This window comes from Sus scrofa, chromosome 5 (assembly GCF_000003025.6).
Source record: "Sus scrofa isolate TJ Tabasco breed Duroc chromosome 5, Sscrofa11.1, whole genome shotgun sequence".
NCBI lineage: Eukaryota > Metazoa > Chordata > Mammalia > Artiodactyla > Suidae > Sus > Sus scrofa.
Genome location: NC_010447.5, coordinates 14,504,696 through 14,525,760, shown reverse-complemented (window position 1 = coordinate 14,525,760; position 21,065 = coordinate 14,504,696). Strand labels below are relative to the sequence as shown.

The following is a 21,065-nucleotide window of genomic DNA, read 5'->3' as shown; positions in this document are numbered from 1 at the left end:
GGGAACCTCCGTGAGTCGAGGGTGCGGTCCCTAAAAAGACGACTACAATAAAAAAGTCCTTTATGAGACTGAGGAAAAATTCCCTCTACTCCTAGTTTGCTGAGACTTTTTAATCATGAAGGAATTGAATTTTGTCAAGTGCTTTGTTTGAATCTTTAAAATTTATCCTTTTTTTCTCTTATTGTCTTAATGTGTTGAATTGCATGGATTACTTTTTAAATGTTAAAACATCTTGCAGTTCGGAGATAAATTCACTTGAACATGATGTATTATTCTTTTTCTCTGCATTGCTGTATTCAACTTGGTAATATTTTGTTAAGAATTTTGCATCTGTGGTGAAAGGAATATTGGGCTATAGTATTCTTCTATGTGCTGTCTTTGTCAGGGTTTGCCTTAGAGTTATGCCGGCGTCATGAAATGAATTGAGAAGTGTGCCTTTTCTGTCCATATTTTATGAAAAAGCTTGTATGAGATTAGTGATTTTTTTCCCCTTAGGTGTTTGATATATTGCATTACTGACACCAGGAAACTGGAGTTTTGTTTGTTAGCAGTTCTTTGAAAATGAATTTAATTTCTTCAGTAGGTCTGTGACTGCCTATTTTCTGTTTCTTCTTGTGTCAGTTTTAAGTTGTACTTTTAAAGAAATTTGTCCCTTTAAGTTGCCAAATTCGTTGGGATAATGTTACTCGTAAAATCTCATCATTACGGTTCTTGAGTCTGTCAGATCTATGATGGTAATCCCTCTTGTGTTTCTAATATTCCTACTTGGTGTTCTCTTTCTTTTTATCCCACCCAGTCTTTTAAGGAGCTTATCAATTTTGTTTTTTTGGTCAAAAACTCAACTTTTGGCTTTGTTAATTTTCTCACTTGTTTTTATCTCCATGGGTTTCTTTTCCTATCTTTACTATTTCTTTCCTTTTAAGTTTCCTGTAGTCTTATTATTTTTTTTAAAATTTTTTTAAGTTGGGACATTGGGTCATTGACTTCAGGCCTTTTGTTATGGGCTTCATTGTGTCTCCCCTCAAATTCTAGCTGGGGTTGTATCCGAGCTGTAGCCGCTGGCCTATGCCACAGCCACAGCAACACCAGATCCGAGCTGTGTCTGCCCCCTACACCACAGCGCACGGCAACGCTGGATTCTTAACCCACTGAGTGAGGCCAGGGATTGAACTTGTGTCCTCCTGGAAGCTAGTTAGAATTGCTTCTGCTGAGCCATGATGGGAACTCCTCCCCCAAATTCTTAGGTTGAAGTCCTAGTCACATACTGAAGTCCTAACCTCAGACTGTGGCTATTGGGAGCTAGGGCTTTTAAAAAAGTGACTAAGATTGAATGAGGTAGTTAAGGTGGGCCCTGATCCAACATGACTAATGTCCTTATTAGAAGAGAAAGTTAGGACTCAAAAGGATACGGAGGAAAAACCATGTGAAAACATAGAGATAAAATGGCTATCTATAAATTTAGGAGAGAGACCCCTAGAAGAAACCCGTTCCCGCCAGTACCTTCATCTTGAACTTCTAGTCTGCAAAATCATGAGAAAATACATTTCTGTTGTTTAAACCACTCGGTCTGTGACATTTTGTTATGGCAGCCTTGACAAATTAATATACTCATCTTCTCTTATAATGTAAGCATTTAAATCTATAGATCTCTCTCTGAGCCATGTTTCTCCAGTTGTGATGTATTATTTTTATTCACTTCAAAATATTTTCTCATTTCCCGTACATTATTATTATTATTATTGCCCATTGCTTTATCTGGAAGTATGTTGTTAACTAATTTCTAAATATTTGGAGTTCTTCTTTCTACCTCACTGGATTTTACTTTGCATTTTATTTTGCCGTGGTCAGAAACCATACCCTGCATTGCTTCAATCAGTTTATGTTTACTGAGACCTGTTCCAGAGCCTCGTGTGTAATCTGTCTTGGCGAGTGTGCCATCTGCACTTGAAAAGCTTATGTGTTAATATTGATGTTATGTTCTGTAAATACCAGTTAGGTTAGACTGATTGATGGTGTTGTTCATATCTACTATGCATTACTTATTTTTTGTCCAGTTCTGTCAGTTTCCGAAAAGAATGTTTAAATGTTTAACTCCAGTTGTGAAACTGTGCATCCTTCAATCTGTCAATTTTTGCTTTATTTACTTTCAAACTTTGTTATGAGGAGCATATACATTGATGGTTTCCTAAAAAAATGAACTCCCAAAATGAACCATTTCTACATTATGAAATGTTCTTCTTCAACTCTATACAATGTTGTCTGTCTTGAAGTCAGCTTTGTCTGTTATTAATATGGCCATTCCAGACTTTGAAAAACTCACGGTTTCCAAATGAGACAGGTTGGGGGGCGGTGGAGGGATGTGCTGGGGGTTTGGATGGAAATGCTATAAAACTGGGTTGTGATGATCGTTGTACAACTATAAATGTAGTAAAATTCATCGAGTAATTTAAAAAAATATTGCCATTCCAACCTTCTTATGCTTGCTGTTTGCATTGCTAATAATTTTCTGTTCATTTACTTTCAGTATGTATGTGTCTTTATATTTAAGTTTGTCTTTCAGAGGCAGTGTAGGGTTGGGTCCTGTATTTTAAACCTCTTCTGGTAACCTCATCCCTTTAGTTGGAGTCTTAGTCCATGAACATTTAATTTAAATTTTGAAATGGCTGAATTCAGTACCACAACATCACTAGTTGTTTTCTGTTTGTGCCTTTTAATTTTTGTTTCTCTATTTCTCATTCCCTGCTTTCTTTTGAATTGACTGAATATTGTTTAGAATTACACTTTATTGGCTTTTTAGCTGTATCTCTTTGCATTAGTTTTAGTGACTTCTGTGGAGATGATGGTTACACATCCCTAGCTTTTAACAGATAGTGAGGATGAATGATGTTATATTTCATCCTTTATGCTATAGTTGTAATGGATCCACAATGTAGTATTATAGTTCTTACTTTAAATGATTGTATTTCTAAAGAAATTAAGAGGAAAAAAATAGTTTTACCCAGATATTTACCATTTCTGATGCAGTTCATTCCTTAGTGAAGATCAAAGATCCCACTTGCTGTCCCACCCAACCCTTTTTTTGGTAGTGCAAGTCTCCTGGCAATGAATTCTCTTAGTTTCTAATGATCTGGGAATGTCTTTATTTACTGTCATTATTGAAGTATATTTTTTATTAGATATAGAAATCTGTATTGACTAATACTTAACGGATTTTTTTCCTCACTGCCTTCTGGCTTTGATGAGAAGTTAGTGCTTAGTTGAATTACAGTACGTTTTAGGTAGTGCGCCATTTTTTTCTCTGGCTACTTTCAAGATTTTCTCTTTATATTTGGTGTCATCAGCCTTTCTCAGATGTGCCTAGGCATGAGTTTCTTTGTATTTATCCCCTTTGGTGTTCATTGAGCTTCCTGAATCTGTTTTTCATGTCCTGCACAAATCTGGGATTTTTTTAAAGTTACTGTGGCTTAAAATTTTTCTTCTACCCATTCTTTGTCTCCTCTTCTTTTTGGACTTCACATATTCATGTTAGCCCTGTCGATGTTGTATCATGGAGCCCCTTGTTCTCTTTGCAAAATTCTTTTTCTCTTTGTTCTTCATATTAAGGTTATTTCCATTGATCTGTTTTTATATTCACTGCCCACTGCTAATCATATCGGTGCAGTTTTTAATTTTAGGTATTCATTTTTCAGTTTTAGAATTTCCATTTTACTCTCTTGAAAATATAATCCTCTAGTGAGGTTTACTGTCTTTGTCTATGGCATAGTTTTTCTTCATATTCTTAAGTATAGGCAAATAGCCACTCGAAACACCTTACTGTTAATTCCAGTATCTGGGTCATCTCAAGGTGGTCTTCATTAATTCCTTTTCTCTCAAAAATACATCCCATTTTCCTGTTTCTTTGTATGTTGATAAATTTTGGATTGTGTCCTATTCCCTGTAAATGATATTTGTTGTTGTTTTTCTAGTGGGCACTTTAGTTTGGCTGGACTTTGAGGCACACATTGCTTCCTGATAGTGGATGGCAGATCCCATCCCAGTTGAATCTTTTATTCTTCCCTAGTCTGCTTGGAGTCTGCTTCTGATAGTCATGATTCAGAGCTTAGCTAGAGATTTGGGCATGGCTTTATTTTATGTTTTTTGTTTTTTAATTGGCTGCACCCATGGCATATGGAAGTTCCTAGGCCAGAGGTTGAATTTGAGCCATGGCTGTGACCTGTGCTGCAGCCGTGGCAATGCAAGAGCCTTTAACCCACTGCAACAGTCTGGGGATCAACCTGTACCTTTGCAATGACCTGAGCCACTGCAATCAGATTCTTAACCCACTGCACCACAGTGGGAACTCCTGGGCATGGTTTATATTTAGAATTTAGGGCCCTCTTTCTGGCTCTCTTTCCTGGGATTGTGCTCCACACTTTCCAGTGGCTGGGATCACCCCCAAACTCTATTCTTCGGTTCTTTAAGCTAGTAAGACTGGGCTTTCTGTTGGCCTTTAGTCTGTCCTCAGTGTTGACTCCCTTCCCCTCCAGTACTTTTTTTGCTTTTATTTAGTCTGTGTTGCCTTCAAGTATTTGTTTTTAAAGTTTTCCCAGAGTTATTTTAGTTCTGTTCTGTGAGAGTATTGGTCCTATAGAAGCTACTTGGTTACTATATTGGAGGCTAGACCTGACTTTGATTCTCAGATCTGCTACTTACTGACATCTTTAAACAAGTTGATTAATCTCTGGGACTTACAGCATCCCCAGGTGTAAAATGGAGATGATGATGTTGTGATGATAGTAATAATTCATATAGTCAGGTTGAAAATTAAATAATGTGAAATACTTTGAAGAGTGCCTGGCATATCTGCCCAGTAAATGATAGTTATTAACAGTTATTAGTACAGGTGCAAAAAACAGTGGAAGATAGAAAGGTGGTTGGATGTGGAGGCAAGGAATTCTGAATTTTATTTGAAATGCATAATAATCTATGGGGTGCTGGTTTTCCTACTGGGGTTTGGACCTATATAATCGATTCCTCGAAAGCTAAAATCCTCTTGAACTTCAGATGTGATCATGCCAGTGGTGAAGTTTGAAATATTCTCTGTTTCTTCTCCCTGCGACATGAGCAACGCCGCCTTTAAATTTGTCTCTCCTACGTGGGCAACCATTTTTCTACCTTTCAGGATGCCTCCCTTATGTGTCTCCTCTTGTGCTCTAAGGGGCCCAGACTGAACAGTCGAAAGGTTTCGTGGGTGCCGCAGGGCACAAGGCTTCTTCCATCAGATGTCTTAGATTCATGGCCTGGAGGCCTCGTTGGATGTTTCCACTTCAGTCTTTGTGCTGAGTGAGGACACTCAGCATCCACGTCTGTATGAGATGGAAATCAAGGCAGGTTGTCCATAATCAGTGGGTGACCAAATGGTGACGATTCTGCATTGCAAATATCCCTCAAATCTTGCCATTCTTCTCCATCTGGACACCGGTCTCACTCTATCTCCGCTTCTCTTAGCTCTCATGGGCACATTTCCAGCTGCTTTTATTCCAGTCACTCTTCCCCTAGCCTCTCATTCCACCTGTTCTCCCCCCACTTTGCTGTTATTAATATCTCCAGCTATGCCACTTCCTTGCTCAAAAGCATGAAGTATTACAGGCTATAAGCTTGCAAGATTCCTAAGCATTGCTCTCAAGGGTCTTCATGTGCTGGACACTTAATCGTGCATTGACTAATCCATCAGTCAGAGTCTCTTCCCACATGGTGTCTTTCTGTGTCAGTTCTGTTCTTTAGTTAATAACGACAATAATAAAATAATAATTTCTTCAGTCTTCCAGAGTCACTTATTATAAGATTCACTTTCAACTTAATAATAGCTTTTCAGGAGGAAAAGAAACAATACTACACTAAATAAATTCACGTTTTAATTGTCAGACACATTGTAATTCCAGAAACATTGAAATGTGAAAAAGTTACAGGTCTGAGAGTTGAAGACACATCCTAATAGGTACTGTTTACATAAGTGTCTAATAGGTACTGTTTACTAAGTATCAACAAAGGACGCATACAGATTTAGCCTAAGAGTATTTTCATGTTTCCTTCTGCCTCCAGGGAGCTCTCAACCTTGTAGTCCTGCTCCTCTATGTGGGACTTTCTAGATTGCTTTTTTGTGCTAAAATTAAAATTCATGGAATATGTTTGGTTCAAGCCTGTTGTGCCTGCAAAGAGACTAAATGGTTTGCCTGGTCACTGTGTAAAATTTGCTGTACTTTAAGGAAAAAAACTGTAGTTGAAAATAGAACCAAAAAAAAAAAAATTCCCCCCACGTATTTGTTGTATATTGCTGGCCCAGCTGAGGATTAATTATTTCTGCTTCTCAGGCCGAGCGCAGGGGTGAAAGTGGGGGAGATCTGCTTTTTTTTTTTTTTTTTAAATCCAAGAATGTCATTTTCTTTTTTTCTTTTTTTTTTCCAAAGCATTACCAATGCAGTTATTACATCAAGGTAAATTAAATACTTGGGTTCCAGGCTAGGGTTTCATTTAGTCTTTTTTTTTTTTTTTTTTTTAACCATTTTTCGCCTCTAAATATTTGACCCAGTGTTTGAGTTGGGATTAAGCCGTCATAGATCTTGATTAGATGAGGGAAAAGGCATTAAAATGGACAAAAGAAGTGAGGCTAATTGACATTTCCAAGTGGTTTTCCCTTCACAATTGGCCCAAGGAAATTTTGCGAGGCAGAATGGTGATGCTTTCGTTTTGCAGCCTTCTTTGTGCTGGCCTGTGAGACCCCTGACCAGGCCTCACCCCGGTCAGTCGCTCTGTTCTTGGAATGTAAGCCAGTGGGGCTTTGTTGTGAGCGTCTCCACACATTTAATGGGACTTCTGTTGTCTGTGCTCCGAGGATTCCAGACCCTCTCCTACATTTCATTTGGAATTCATCTGATGTGGGCTGTTCTCCAGGCTTAATGACTGAAAGGTCCTTTCCAAAGGGGAAAGAATTCAGGGGTAGAATTTAATAAAGTTTAGTATGAAAGCTAATTCTTCATAAAATCCTGAAAAATTTCCCCCCAAGTCCAGACACCAGGACTATCATGGCCCTCAGGACTTCATCTCTGCCCCCCTTGCCGGGGGCCTGTGGAGTGTAAGCTGCGTATCTGCATTTGTAAATAAGGAATAACTTCTTGACAGTTTAATGGGGTTGGAGAAAATAATTGCCTCTTTTTGGGGGGAGGGGAGGGGAGAGTGGCTCTTCCTATCCAGTCCTGCTGTGGTGAACCATGACGGTGCATTTGCTTGAGATAAGATCCTTAAAGTGAGACTAAAACAAACACGAAGATAATCTTATTCCATTTCTGGGCTTAGACTGTCTACCGAGGAGAAGTACGTTCATTGTAAAAATGAACAGGATTCCTGGCTGGGCAGTGGTGGGGGGAGCTGAGTAGGAGAAGACAGAAGCAGCCAGCAGTGGGGGCCCTTGTGGACAATGGCCACTTTCCCATCCCACCCCAGTGACACCTCCCTTGATTTCAGCCTCAGTGAAGCTCAGGTTCATCCTCAAGGCTATCATTTAAAATTTGCCTTTGAACTTGAATATCCTTTCTTGCTTCTTTGCTTTGGTAATCCCTGCCTATACCTCGAAGATCACCTCTTTGGGAAATGTTCCAGGTACCCTTCCTTTGTGCTCTCCTAGCACTTTGCTCAGTGCTCCTTTTGACCTTGTTGGCAGTGTGATAATATCTTTGCAGGAGAGCTCCTACAGGGGACGGTGAGCCAGTTGAGGTCAAGGACCAATTAGCCCTTCATTTGGTGATGTGCAAACGAATGCAATCATTTTGGGATATGCATCTGAGAACTCTCAGATTTCTCAGACGTGTACACTGCGCTGGAGACGCAAAGCAGAAGGCATCAGACAGCCCTCGTGCTCGGTCAGTCTAGTGAAGGAGACGGAAAGCACAGTGACCAAAGAAATCAGCGCTACGAAGGAAGCAAACAGGGTGCTGAGATAAAGAAATGGGAAGGCCATTGTATTATAAAGAGGGCCCATGAGGATGTTCCTCTGAGGACGGGCATCCAAGTTAAGATCCCAAGAAGGAGGAGCTAGGACAGAGTGGCATATTGACTGCTCAGTAATTAACGGGATGGATGACTCTAAGTGGGAGGTCCTCATGGTTTACTGTGTTGAATTAAAAGTACTGCTGAGAGTAAAGTCAGAATATTTCCTAGTCGGTGTTGGTACTGTCTCCAATCTAATGACAGTGGCTGCCCGGAGCAGTTCCAGGCAGGACTGTGGTTGTATCCAAGCTCGGAGGAAAGAGTGCCGTGATCAGGGAGTGAGGTCGGCTGTGGGTGTGGAGATAATAGTGACTTGAGAGCTGGACCCTTTAGGCTCCCGTTGAATGGTCAGACGGGAAGCACGTATCATTTCTCCCTGCTTACTGCTAATCTTTCCTTTTTGTTCTCTGATTCTTCTCCCAGAGTTTTTCCACTCATCTATTCTCCATTCAGTCAGCTTATGATATTTTCAGATTTTCCTAACTGTAAATATACGTGTGTGTGTGTGTATGTGTGTATACACACACAAAAGTATATTATACACACATGTGAGGGTATGTGTATATAAAAAATAAATATATGTGAGTATGTGTACATGTGTGTATGTCATGTCTAATCACTGTACACACGTGCATTTCCAGTCAATTCAGTCTCACCTTATGTAAATAGAACTACTCCCCTATGACACTTATTCAGTAGCACTTACAGCTTGTTCAATAGTATGGCTCCCATATGACACTCAAATTACTCATTCTAGTCTTAGCCGGAGCAAATCTTTTACCTTATCTGTGTATAACTGCTTTAAGCAGCTTGGTAAATCCTGAGAAAATGGATTTGATCTGAATCTAAATCTTAGCTCTTCTATGTATTAGTAATAACTTCCCCATGCTTTACATGTAAAAATTAGATTTAATTGTAATAATAGATATCCCGTATTCCTTACAAAAACATCAGAAGATCAGATGAAACAGTGCATGTGAGTGCATTTGGAAAACTTGTGCAGTTTCAGAAATGGATTTATTCCGTGAGTTCTGAATTACCTATTTCATTTTTGGTACTTTTTTTTTTGCTTTTTAGAGCCACACTTGTGGCATATGGAAGTTCCCAGGATAGGGGTCAACTCAGAGCTACAGCTGCCAGCCTACGCCACAACCACAGCAATGAGGGATCCAAGCCATGTCTGCAACCTACACCACAGCTCACGGCAATGTTGGATCCTTAACCCCCTGAGTGAGGCCAGGGATCGAACCCAAAACCTCATGGTTACTGGTTGGATTCATTTCCACTGTGCCGCAATGGGAACTTCTAAGGCTACTGTTAATTCAGTGCACATTAAATACTTTGAAATCATGTCTTGCTTGCTAGGGAAGTAGGCTAAGGGAGAGAGTGGTGTAAACTCCCTGACTGGAAAATGTCAGCTGTACAGAAGGCACGTCAACTAATATGAGAGGAGTTCCCGTCATAGCTCAATGGTTAACGAATCTGACTAGGAACCATGAGGTTGCAGGTTCGATCCCTGGCCTTGCTCAGTGGGTTAAGGATCTGGTGTTGTCGTGAGCTATAGTGTAGGTTGCAGACACAGCTTGGATCCTGTGTTGCTGTGGCTCTGGCGTAGGCTGGCAGCTACAGCTCCAATTAGACCCCCTGGCTTGGGAACCTCCATATGCCATGGGTGCAGCCCTAGAAAAGACAAAAAAAGACCAAAAAAAAAAATCCCCCAAAAAACTAATATAAGAAACACAATGTGAAATTGACCTGTCTTCGTGTAGAGCAAAAACACAAGCAGGAAGTCAAAGGGAAATGGCTCCAGATTCTGACTCCTGCAACCCAGTAGCTGCATGACTTGGGAAAGGTACACCTCTTTGAGCCTCATGAAGCAGAACCAGGCCCTTTTCTAGGCACTAGGGATGCAGCATTGAAAGTAAGATCCCTGTCCTGATGGACCTTACATTCTGGGGAAGAAGCTCAGCAAACTGAAACAGGATAAAAACAATGAAAATTGCATCTAGTTACATTCTAGTCAAACAACAGAAAAGCAAAAATAAAGGAGAAATCTTAACATCAGTCAGAGAAAAAAAAAAAAAACCTGACATGTTACATAGGTGAGAAGATATTTCATCTGATTGTTGACTTCTCAGAAACCATGGAAGCCGGAGTCTTGCCCTGTCTTGTGCAAAAAGCATTTTTAAAGTGCTAAAAGAAAAAAGAACTGTCGATCTAGAGTTTATACCCAGCAAATATATCCTTCAATAATATAGGCAGAATAAAGACATTTTCAGATAAAGAAACCAAGCAAATTCATTGCCACCAGACCCGCACAACCAGAAATGCAAAATGAAATTCTTCAGTGTGAAGGAGAAGGATGTGCAGATCTCTAGGAATGGGGAAAAAGAACCGGAAGTGATAATGGTCTGAAATGCATTGCAGCCTGATAAAGTTGTCATCAACACTAAATTTACACATAAGGAAAACCTGGCAGAGAGAGTTTGTAAAGTCTTAGCCATAAGTCATACATGTAGAGATAGCAGTGCTTCTATTTGAAATGCATCATTTCTTCCTTTGACTACATCAACCTGTGTCTCAAAATTTATTTTTAGAAGTGGAAGTAGAAGATTTAGAAGAGAAGGCACACCCTCATCCTCTCTTCTCTTCTCTGGGTGAAAAGATCGTGAAGCAGAGTCAAGAGCAGTGAAGAGTCTGGTGTTTCGGAAGAGGATGCAGGATGACACGGGGGGTGGGGGGACTGGCAGGGCTGTTGCAGTAGAGCACTGCTTTTTCCCCTCCTGTGTTTCTAAGAGACTTCTCTTTAGCTTAGATGTTGGGCGAGTATTTATTAGCAACTGCTATGTTTCTCGCAAGGCTGAGAGCTGGGGAGACTGAGATGAAGGAAGCTTGGCCCTTGGTGAGCTCATGGTGTTGACCCAGATTGGTTGCATCGAAAGGCTGGTGGGCTGGTGGAACCCACTGTGACAACACTCTGGAGAAACTGCTTGCTTTGATCCAAGACCCTCTCTGCCTAACTTATCACCCACGTTTAGGCCACACGGGCCATCTGGCCAAGTCGGTTCCCCTTGCCACCATCTCCTGGGCTGGACTTGGCTACTTCTCTGTGCTGCAATATTACTGTCTCTTCAGCCTAAATATGTATAGTTAACATTAAGACTAAACCTAGTTTACCCTTAATCTGATTTCTCTCCTTTTCCTAATCTCTCCCCAGCCTAGCTTTAACCCCAGCACTCACTGGTTCTGTTTCAATACTTTTTTGTTCTTCAAGGGCCAAATACTATCTTCCTTCTTCAAAGCAGCCTTCCCTGACTTCTGCAGCCATGGAGCACTGGAGCTCACAGAGCATGGAACTTTCTCAGGCCCTTCCCTACACTGGTTCTTTCTTTTTACCTTCTTTTGCTCCTTCTTCAATTTTTTTTTTTTTTTTTTTTTTTGCTTTTTAGGGCTGCACCTGTGGCATATAGAAGTTCTCAGATTAGGGGTCAAATCAGAGCCAAAGCCGCTGGCCTACGCTGCAGCCGCAGCAACGCCGGATCCAAGCCACTTCGGATCTATGACCTACACCACAACTCATGGCAACGCCAGATCCTTAACCCACTGAGCGAAGCCAGGGATGGAACCCATGTCCTCATGGATCCTAGTCAGGTTTCGTTAACTGCTGAGCCACGAAGGGAACTCCCTTCAGCTTCTTCTTTTTCTTCCTCTTCTCCCCCTCCTCTTCCTCCTCTTTCTTCTCCGCCCCCTTCCTCATGAGGGCTAACACGTACTGAGGCCCTCCTCCTGGGTGTCAGGCACCATGTAGATGCTTTTATACATTATTTCAGTCAATCTTTACACCATGTCCATGATGTCATCTGCATTTTACAAATGAAGAAGCCAAGGCTCACTGCGATTCGGTCCCTGACCCAGGCACCCCAGTTATCTTCATCACCCTGAATACCTTCTCGTGATGTCTTACTGCATCCCTGACCCTTTGGGAATCTGGTGTGAGTTAGAGTCTTGCACATTCACTTGCACAGCAAGTTGTATTCGTGTTTTTCTCTCTGTCTCTCCTGTCATACCTTAAAGATCTGGGTCCTGTCTTAGTTGTGTCTTCTGTATGCTCAGAACAATAGCTCCAGTAGATATGCTGATTGGCTGAACTGAGGGGGTTTGGTATTCTGAGGGTGGATGTGGTTAAAACAAATAGCTGGTAAGCTCTTTAAGGTTATTTGCAAAGCTGAAATAAATTAGATCAGGCCCAGTTATTGTGGCCAAAACTCTAATCAAAGAATGCAAGGTTCAAGAGTTCCCTGGTGGCTCAGTGGGTTAAGGATCCAGGGTTGTCACTGCTATGGCTCAGGTTTGATCTCGGAAACTTCCTCTGCTGTGGTTGCAGCCAAAACACCAAAAGAATGCAAGTTTCAGTGGAGGCCCTTGCAACATGCTCCCGTTGCACGTACATATCCCCTCTTAGTTCTGTTGTAAAAGTGGAGGTGAATCCCTAATTGCTCTAAACACTTGAGGGGGAGAAAACGTGAACTGATTTTTCATGCAATAGGTGAGGCCAGGACAAGCGAAACTGAAATGAGAGTTTTGCAAATATGAAGAAGTTTTTTTTAGCTTGGGCAGAAACTCAGAATCAATAAAATTTCCTGCAGATCTGTTGTACGCCTCATTCTTGAAGTCCTGGGCTCTGGTGCACACTGGCCTCAGACGTGGGTGAGAGAGTCGTGAATTAAGTTTTTCCCAATGAGGAGGATGGCTCCCAATGTGTGATTTTTGTGCTAGGCAGGTTTCAGGGGTCTTCTGGCCCCACTGTCTCCAGAAAGTCCCTGCCGCCCTCTGCTTGCCCTTTCCTCCTCCAAACATGCGTGTGCGTGGATGGCCGAGGAACCCTGGCGCCTTGCAGAGGATCCTGTCAGACTGTCGGGCATCCTTTGCTTGGAAGGAAGGGAGATGTGGCAAATGTCAACACTGGAGAATGGGACCTGCGGCAAAGGACCGGTGGTGCTGGTGCTGCAGTCCTTTGCTGTCAGTCAGCTGGCTCCTCCCTTCCCCGCTTCCCCAGCCTCGTTTCTTCTGCCATGATATTTCCTTTCCTGCAGATTGCTTAGGCATGCCCTAGAAGCCAGGCTCTGATGCGTATGAAGCTGCACACCCAATTTTCAGTTTTCATCCACGTTTCTTGGTGCCAGGCTCCAGGATTCAGATACAGATCACATTAGATGAGGGCCTCTTGTTTCCTGAGGTGTGAGGGGCAAAGAGAATTCCTTTCTGTCCCCCAGAGGGGAAGGACCATCTGATTCAAATGTTGATGGAGGCCATGCCTTCAGTTACCGAGGTCCCTGTTTTATACAATGTGCTGAGGCTTCAGTACAGGTTTGAAGGCCCAGGGAACAGTCAAAGGAAAGGAACATGCCCTGGCGAGTTTTGAAAACCAAACTGGTGTGTCAGTCCAACCCCATCCCTAAGACATGACCAGCTTAGCTCCTGGCATGCTTCATGTTGCTCTAATGTTGGGGCTGCCTGGCTCTGAGTGGTACCTTTCAGACGGGCTGTCTGAAAGGTTGGAATCTCAAACCGAATCCCAGCTGCTAGCACATAAGCCTTGCCTGGCTGTGTTCGGACATCTCATTTCTTCTCCAGGCATACAGCTCTTGCCTCAGATGAACCACGGTCTAGAGGAGCAGTCAAGAGAACAGGTGTTGTTGGATGCACACACATTTGGGCTTGAGTTCCAGCTAGCTCTGTCTTTTCACCCGCAGTCAAGATTGCATTTGATCACAAGTAACAAAAAAGTTGACCAGTGATGGTTTGAAGAGAATTCTTCTTACACAACCAGAAATCTGGAAGGCAGCAGGCCAGGGCCATCACAATGGCTCGGGGATTCCATTGAGAACTAGTCCTTCCAGTTTCCTGCCCTGCCTCCTTAGGGGGTTGTTGTTGTGGGACAAAAATATAACCCCCACATCTCCATGGAATGTAGTTTATTTTCAGGAAATGATCCAGCGATGGTGAGATAAGCAAGCAGAATCACTCTGTGTATCTCAGGGTTCCCAGGAGAGAGAGGCTGCTCTCTGTTTCAGCCAGAAGCTTCTCTGAGTATGTTCCAAAGCAGAGGTTCCGTGGGTGAAAACCTCCAAAATCCTCTCCTGGGTCTTGTCAACTAGTGAACACACGTGTCCCCATAAGTGAGGTCTTTTGTCTTACTGTTGTGCTCACTTATTAAGAATGACTCCCGCCGAGCTCTCTGGACTTTGTTTTCCATTCGTACTTTTGCACAGCCATGGGCCTGAGCCAAAGTGGTGAAAGATGGGGGCCAGAGTGAGGACAGTGGTGGTGGGCTTAGAACAGAAAGAAATCTGTGAATAAGACACTCCGTAGATGGAGAGGGACTCCGTGGGGAGGGGTGTCTGGCTCGACGCTGGGTTCTTCGGGTGGAGGTGCTGGGGGGATGGCGAAGCCATGAGTAGGAATGAGGGCGTCAAGAGGAGGAGTCCATTCAGGATGGAAAATGAGAAGTTCAGCTTGGGACACACAGAGAGGTTCTGGGTTTGGCAGAGGAACATCCAGAGAGAGACCAGGGCACAGCTGGCCAGCCAGGCCTGGGGCTCCAGAGAGGGGTCGGTAGAGTTCAAATGCGGTAACTATGTGATGATATTAATGAGAGAAGATTGATTTTCTTTAAAGTTTTTGCCTGAAATAGTGGGGTACTTTCCCATTAGTTATGGGCATCCATCCTATGACTGAATCCACAAGTTGAATAAAATAAAGTCTGTAATTATCTGGTGAACATGATCTTTGTGGAGGAAAACACAAACCTCTGATGCCCCTTAACTGCAGGGGAAGTGGGAAGCGTGGTTATTTCTGAGTTCACAGGACTCCCTAATTCCCTGGGTTACATAAGCTTGAACAGCTTTTCACACATGGGCTTCTTCAGTGGTCCCCCTGTGAAGAAAGCGAGGGAGAGCTTCTTTCTCACATCTACAAATGAGGAAAGAGAGGTGCAGGCAAGCCCTGCGATGTGTCCAGATTCTCAAATGGCCGAGCCCATGATGGAGACCAGAACCCAAACCAGCTGGCCCAGTGCTGTTCCCATCCTGAGTACAGGGAGTGGCAGCCAGGCCTTAGAGCTCATGCCTCGTAATGAAGTACCCCTCCTGCAAAGGTAGGACCACTTAGAAGACTTCTCCGGTACCTCCTCCACTCTTTGATGACCTCATAGGGAATTAGATAAATGCTTCTTAAACTTCGGTTCACTTGGGAAACTTGTAAGATACACATTTTTTTTTTTTGGTCTTTTTGTTATTTCTTGGGCCGCTCCCGCGGCATATGGAGGTTCCCAGGCTAGGAGTCCAGTCGGAGCCATAGCTAGCCACCGGCCTACGCCAGAGCCACAGCAACTCGGGATCCGAGCCGCATCTGCAACCTACACCACAGCTCACGGCAACGCTGGATCGTTAACCCACTGAGCAAGGGCAGGGACCGAACCCGCAAACTCATGGTTCCTAGTCGGATTCATTAACCACTGCGCCACGACAGGAACTCCAAGATACACATTTTTGATCCTCACCCCCAAAGATTCAGTTTTGGTGTGTGTGTTAGGGTTCTCCAGAGAAGCAGAACTGATGGGATATAGATAGAGATGTAGATACAGATGTGTCTGTCTATCTGTCTCTACTGTCTGTCTGTCTGTCATCTACATCATATCTCTACTGTCTGTCTGTCTATCTTCTATATCTTCTATCATCTGTCATCTGTGTATCATCTGTCTACTGTCTATCATCATCTTCTATCTGAGAGATTTATTTATGTGTTTATATGTCTCTGTGTAGAGAGATATATTATGAGCAACTGGCTCACAAGACTATGGAGGCTGAGAAGTCCCACACTTTACCATCTCCCAGCTGGAGCCCCAGGAAGCTGATGGTATAATCCCAGTCTGACTCCAAAAGCCTGAGAACCTGAGGTACCAGGGGTGTAGTCTCAGCCTGAAAAGTGGGAAAAAATAGATGTTCCAGCTCAGAGAGATGTTTCAGCTAGGCAGAGAAAGAGAGCTCTCCCTTCCTCCACCTTTTGTTCCTTTTGGGGCCTCAGTCGAGTGGATGGTGCTTGCCCACACTGGGCCACCTGCTTTGTTCAGTCCACTGATTCAAATGCTAATCCCTTCTAGACTCACCCTCGTGGGCACACCCAGAAATAATGTTTAACCAGATATCTGGGCAGCCCATGGCCCAGACAAGTTCATATACAAAAGGAACCATCACAGTATGTTTGCCTAGAGTCCAGGCATCTGCATTTTAGCGAACATTCCAGGTTGGGTCTCATGAGATGGTTCACCCACTGAATTTTGAGATTTAAGGGCTGGTGGGGGTGGGGAAGGATGGCTCAGTCCCCTTCTGTTTCCTTCCCTGCCTTTCCCACTCTGCTCTGGACAAGGAGCTGCTTATCTGATGGGACACATTCTGGAGCACAGCCCAGGCTCTCTTTACTGATGGACATGATCATTATATTTTTAAATGTCAAGTCGTTGTATTTTCTCCTCTCTTGTCTGCTGCTTGTTGCTGTTTTGATGTGACATTGCTAAGCTGAGCCAAGACCCCTCCGCGTCTGACTGCTTCATCCTGTCTTGCTTTCTTTGCATGCCTCCCCAAATGTTGTCAGGAAAACCCTGGTCCCTGGATTATCTGGTCCAGCCAGAAGGTGGTTAGTCCCCAAGAGTTGCAGTTGGGAGGTCGGGGCCTCTGTAGACAATTAGACTAGTCTTCTTACCAGAGTGTCATGTGTTAGAATACCCGGTATTGGTTCCACTAAAAATGAAAATTCACCTTGTCTGCCTTGGGTTTTGTTTCCTATGTGTACAGCATCTTCAGGACTACCGGCTAGCGTTTATTGAGTGCCTGCTGGGTGCCAAACAGTGAGTGTTTTGAATAAAATAACACATTTTATTTTCATAACAGCCCTGTGAGAAGGTATTAGCATTATGTGTTTTCTTCCAGATGAAAACATTGTCTGAGATTTTCCCACTGGTGAACGTGCAGGATTTAAACCTAGGTCACCCGCCTTATCCATCCCATTCTGCTCTTAGCCTACTTCATCATCTTAGGAACTGCCTGGGGGAGGGAACTGGGGATCAAGATAGAATGTTGGAATTCTTGGGTCCCCTGCATGTATACCCTCTTAATGTCATCAAAACTGCCCAGAACTCCTAATAGAGGCCAACTCAAAAAGCAAACGGACACAGGAATGCAAAGACATTATCTGGCTAATGAGAACCAAAATGCCATCCTGAGTCCCATTAACTACACAGATTTTTTTCAATAGCTTGCTGACTCTCCTCTGAATGAGCCCTTAACTCTGGCCCCTCTTAGTGGCTGTTGAAACATGTATAACCTCAGTGGTTCTGAGATCAACAGATGATGAAACATGTTAGCAGATCCATTTTCTCTGAGCCAGTTGTCCGAACAGGGCTGGTATTCCCTATCTTAGAGCAAACTATAATCAGAAAGAAAGGCCACAACCATAAATCGACCTGAATTGGGTATGACCGTCCCCGCATGACTTTGCTCTGCCAAAAGCGTCCTTAGCTTTATAACATTGGTCGGCACTGGCCCTAGCCCAGCGGTTTCTAGTTTTTCTTTATGGAGGTAAATAGACTAAACTCAGCACTTTCTCAGTTTCTCAAATAAGGGCACTGACATCATTTGGAAATTATAAGAATCCACATATCAAGCCAAATTCCACCCTGGGTTCAACATCCGCTGCCCCCCTCCCCTGAGCAACCCCCAGGAGTATAGTTAAGTGAGGGCAGAACTTGGCCGGAAGCTTGTTATTTTTGCAGTTTTAATTACACATACCTCATCCATTTGCCTAAATTAGGAGAGAAGGTTCATAGAGGAAACCTTCGCCTATTGGCTTGCTTCACTCTCTGGTTCCTCTAGCACCTACCTTGGGAATTTCAAGAAACAGTCAAGAACTGACATTTTACATTTTTAGGGCTAGAAGGAACTTGGATCATGAGCCTCTGGTCCAGCCCTTTGGTTTTATAGGCCAAAAAAGGAAAAACAAAAAATTCCCTGAAATTTAGAAAGGAAAAATGCTCAAATTCAGATGAAATGTATGGTGAGTGAGGCAAAAAAAAGAAAAAAAAAAAAGCCAGGATTCTGTCTCTCTGGTTTAGTGTGCTTTTTGGACCTTCCACTAAGAAGGTAGTTTTTCATAGAAATTTGCTCTTGCTGTATTCACGAGTGGAAAGGACCTCGGTCTTTATTTTTTATTTTTATTTTTTTTGTCTTTTTGCCATTTCTTGGGCCGCTCCCATGGCATATGGAGGTTCCCAGGCTAGGGGTCTAATCAGAGCTGCGCCAGAGCCACAGCAACTCAGGATCCGAGCCGCGTCCGTGACCTACACCACAGCTCACGGCAACGTGGGATCGTTAACCCACTGAGCAAGGGCAACCTCATGGTTCCTAGTTGGATTCGTTAACCACTGCGCCACGACAGGAACTCCATCCAGGACCTCGGTTTTTAGAGCTGGGGGCGAGTTAGGAGTGGATCCAAGTCCAGCTCCTGCCTTGTCGTGTGTGTCTAGTTTCTTCTCTGGCCCTTAGTTTGCCTATTTATCACCTGGGTGAGACGAGTACGTGTGTCCTACAATTAAGTGAAGTGACACCAGGCAAGTGAGACACAGGGGCTGTTTGATCTTCCTCTTAGGACGCTTGAGTTGCAGATGATGGAAACTCAAACTGGCTTGAGCGTCAAAGGGAGTTTGTTAGGCTACCTGTATGATTTTGAGCAGGTTTGGTTCACGAGAGGCTGATTCTCCAGGCCTAAATGTGATTAATAGACATGACAGCTTTCTCCTGTATCAGTGACATCCTCAGCCGGGCTCCCCCTTGGTGTGATGAGACGGCTGTCAGCATCTCCAGGCTTCTGGCCCACAAGGTTCTAGTCCAGAGAAAAGAAACTCCTCCCCTCCGCCCCCGCCCCCCAGTGTTTTCCACTAAAGGTCCTAGAATCCGGCAACACTGACCTAGCTCTGATAACACAGAAAACGGAACAAATTAGGGGCAGAACGAATGCCTGGGCCGTCAAGCTGGGTCATAGATCAGAAGGCCAGGTGGAGGTCGTTTGTCCACTCCCGGAGCCCAGGAACAGGGAGGCTGAGACCAGGCGGGATGAGTTCGCAGCAAACAGTCTGAGTGTTTCAACAGGATGAAGCGATGGACGCTGGAGGAGCAAAAGCAGGCCTCCCTTTCCTCTCCCTTCTCCTTGCCCGCGGTTTATCAACACTCCGCAGGCTGTTTGTTTGCTCAAAGTGTTTGTACATCCTGCCAATTCAAGGAGGTAACAGGTACGACTGAAGTTCGTCTCTCTTGCGCTGAGTAATTAGGCTTCTGTGGTTAAGAAGAAAGACTTGGTCAAAGGAAGAATTCTTTTCCACGCAGCTGTGCTTTACCTTTCCTTATAAAAACGTCACGCTGTAGTAAAATAGACAAATCAGGCTTGCAAATAGAGATATAAAATGTTACTCACTGTTGAATGGGAGTCCTCACGCTCTAAAGCACTGTGTCCTATTGAGATGTAATAATGCTTAGTAAGCAAAAAATCACTTGTGAGACATTCACTGGGTGCTGGCACCATGGGTGAGTTGAGGGCTGAGGAGGCACATCATTTGGACAGTAATCTATCTTAAGGTGCAGTGAATGCAAGAGTATTTACTGAGGCCCAGCCCTGTGCTGACCATCTTTCTACAGGAAGTGAACTCTGAGAAGCCAGAAGAGCATGGTGGGTGAGTACATGCAGCTTTGAAGAGGGACAGATATGGGCTCAAAACCTGGCTTCATCACACATCTAGTGCGTGACCCGGAGGCCCTTGCCATTGAACTCAGTTTCTGTAGAAGCAGCATGCGAATTGCATTTATTTTTCATGGTAATTGTGGAGATTAGACATCACAATGTATTTGAAGTTATTTGGCACATGTCAGAAAGTTATTTGCTGATTTCCTGCCACTCATCTCAAAGGCCTGACCTGCACATGTATGTACACACACACACACACACACACACACACACACAGTCACTGATGTAATTGAAGCAAAGGCTAAAAATATGTGCTGTGAGCAGGCTGTCAGAACCTGAAAATATGCTGGCTGGTACAGGTTTTCCTACTATCAGTGCACTTGGCCTGCAGCTTCCACCACAGTACATGTGTCCAACCAAGCACATGGGAAATATTAATTATTGATGATACATAAGAAGCCAGGCAGGTGAACCATTTGAGTCCCTGTGTAGTTCAGAGCTGTGGCTCTCACACAGAAAGGAGCCTGTTCGCAGTGAGGCCAGCCCAACTGTTAATTATGTGACAGAAAAAGTGAAATTGGGGCTTTGAAACCGCAATGATAGACCCCCCCACCTCTGGTCAAGATGGACTGACAGGTACTTTATCTGTTAGAGCCCTTAGCATATTTAACTTCTTGGCCTGATAATTCCAATATCCATGACACACCTGGCTCTGTTTTTTTTTTTTTTTTTTTGTCTTTTCTAGGGCCGCACCCGTGGCATATGGAGGTTCCCAGGCTAGGGGTTAAATCCAAGCTACAGCTGCTGGCCTACGCCACAGCAACAGCAACACAGGATCCGAGCCATGTCTGTGACCTATACCACAGCTCACGGCAATGCCGGATCCTTAACCCACTGAGCGAGGTCAGGGATCGAACCCATAACTTCATGGTTCCTAGTTGGATTCGTTAACCACTGAGCCACGATGGGAACTCCCCTGGCTCTGGTTCTGATGCTTGTTCACTCTATTCAAACTATATGTTTTGCCTTTCAGAATGTCTTGTAATTTTCTGTTGAAATGCAGACATGATATTCTAGGTGAAAGGAATTATGGTAAATAGGCCTCTCGTGAGGTGGGGCCGGGCAGGGAGAGAGGGGGAGGGGAGTCATTTTACAGCCTTCACACCCAGTCTGCTGGTGAGTTAGTGCCCTGGACTCTGAACCTCACCTGGACCCCTCAGGTGAGTTTTCCCCTTCGGCGGGCCTGGGTGGCT

The 21,065-nt window shown here is 43.7% G+C and overlaps 1 long non-coding RNA gene across 4 annotated transcripts in view; it reads left to right on the top strand.

Moving 5' to 3' along the window:
* The window catches only part of LOC102160723, a 141,444-nt gene that overhangs the window by 10,529 nt on the left and 109,850 nt on the right, over positions 1 to 21,065 (top strand). The window contains exon 3 of one of the 4 annotated variants that reach the window (XR_002343928.1): positions 10,620 to 11,430. The exons of the other annotated variants lie outside the window; for them this stretch is intronic. This is a non-coding gene — a long non-coding RNA (uncharacterized LOC102160723). Of the gene's footprint in view, positions 1 to 10,619; positions 11,431 to 21,065 lie in introns of those variants that run through there. 4 annotated transcript variants of the gene reach the window in all.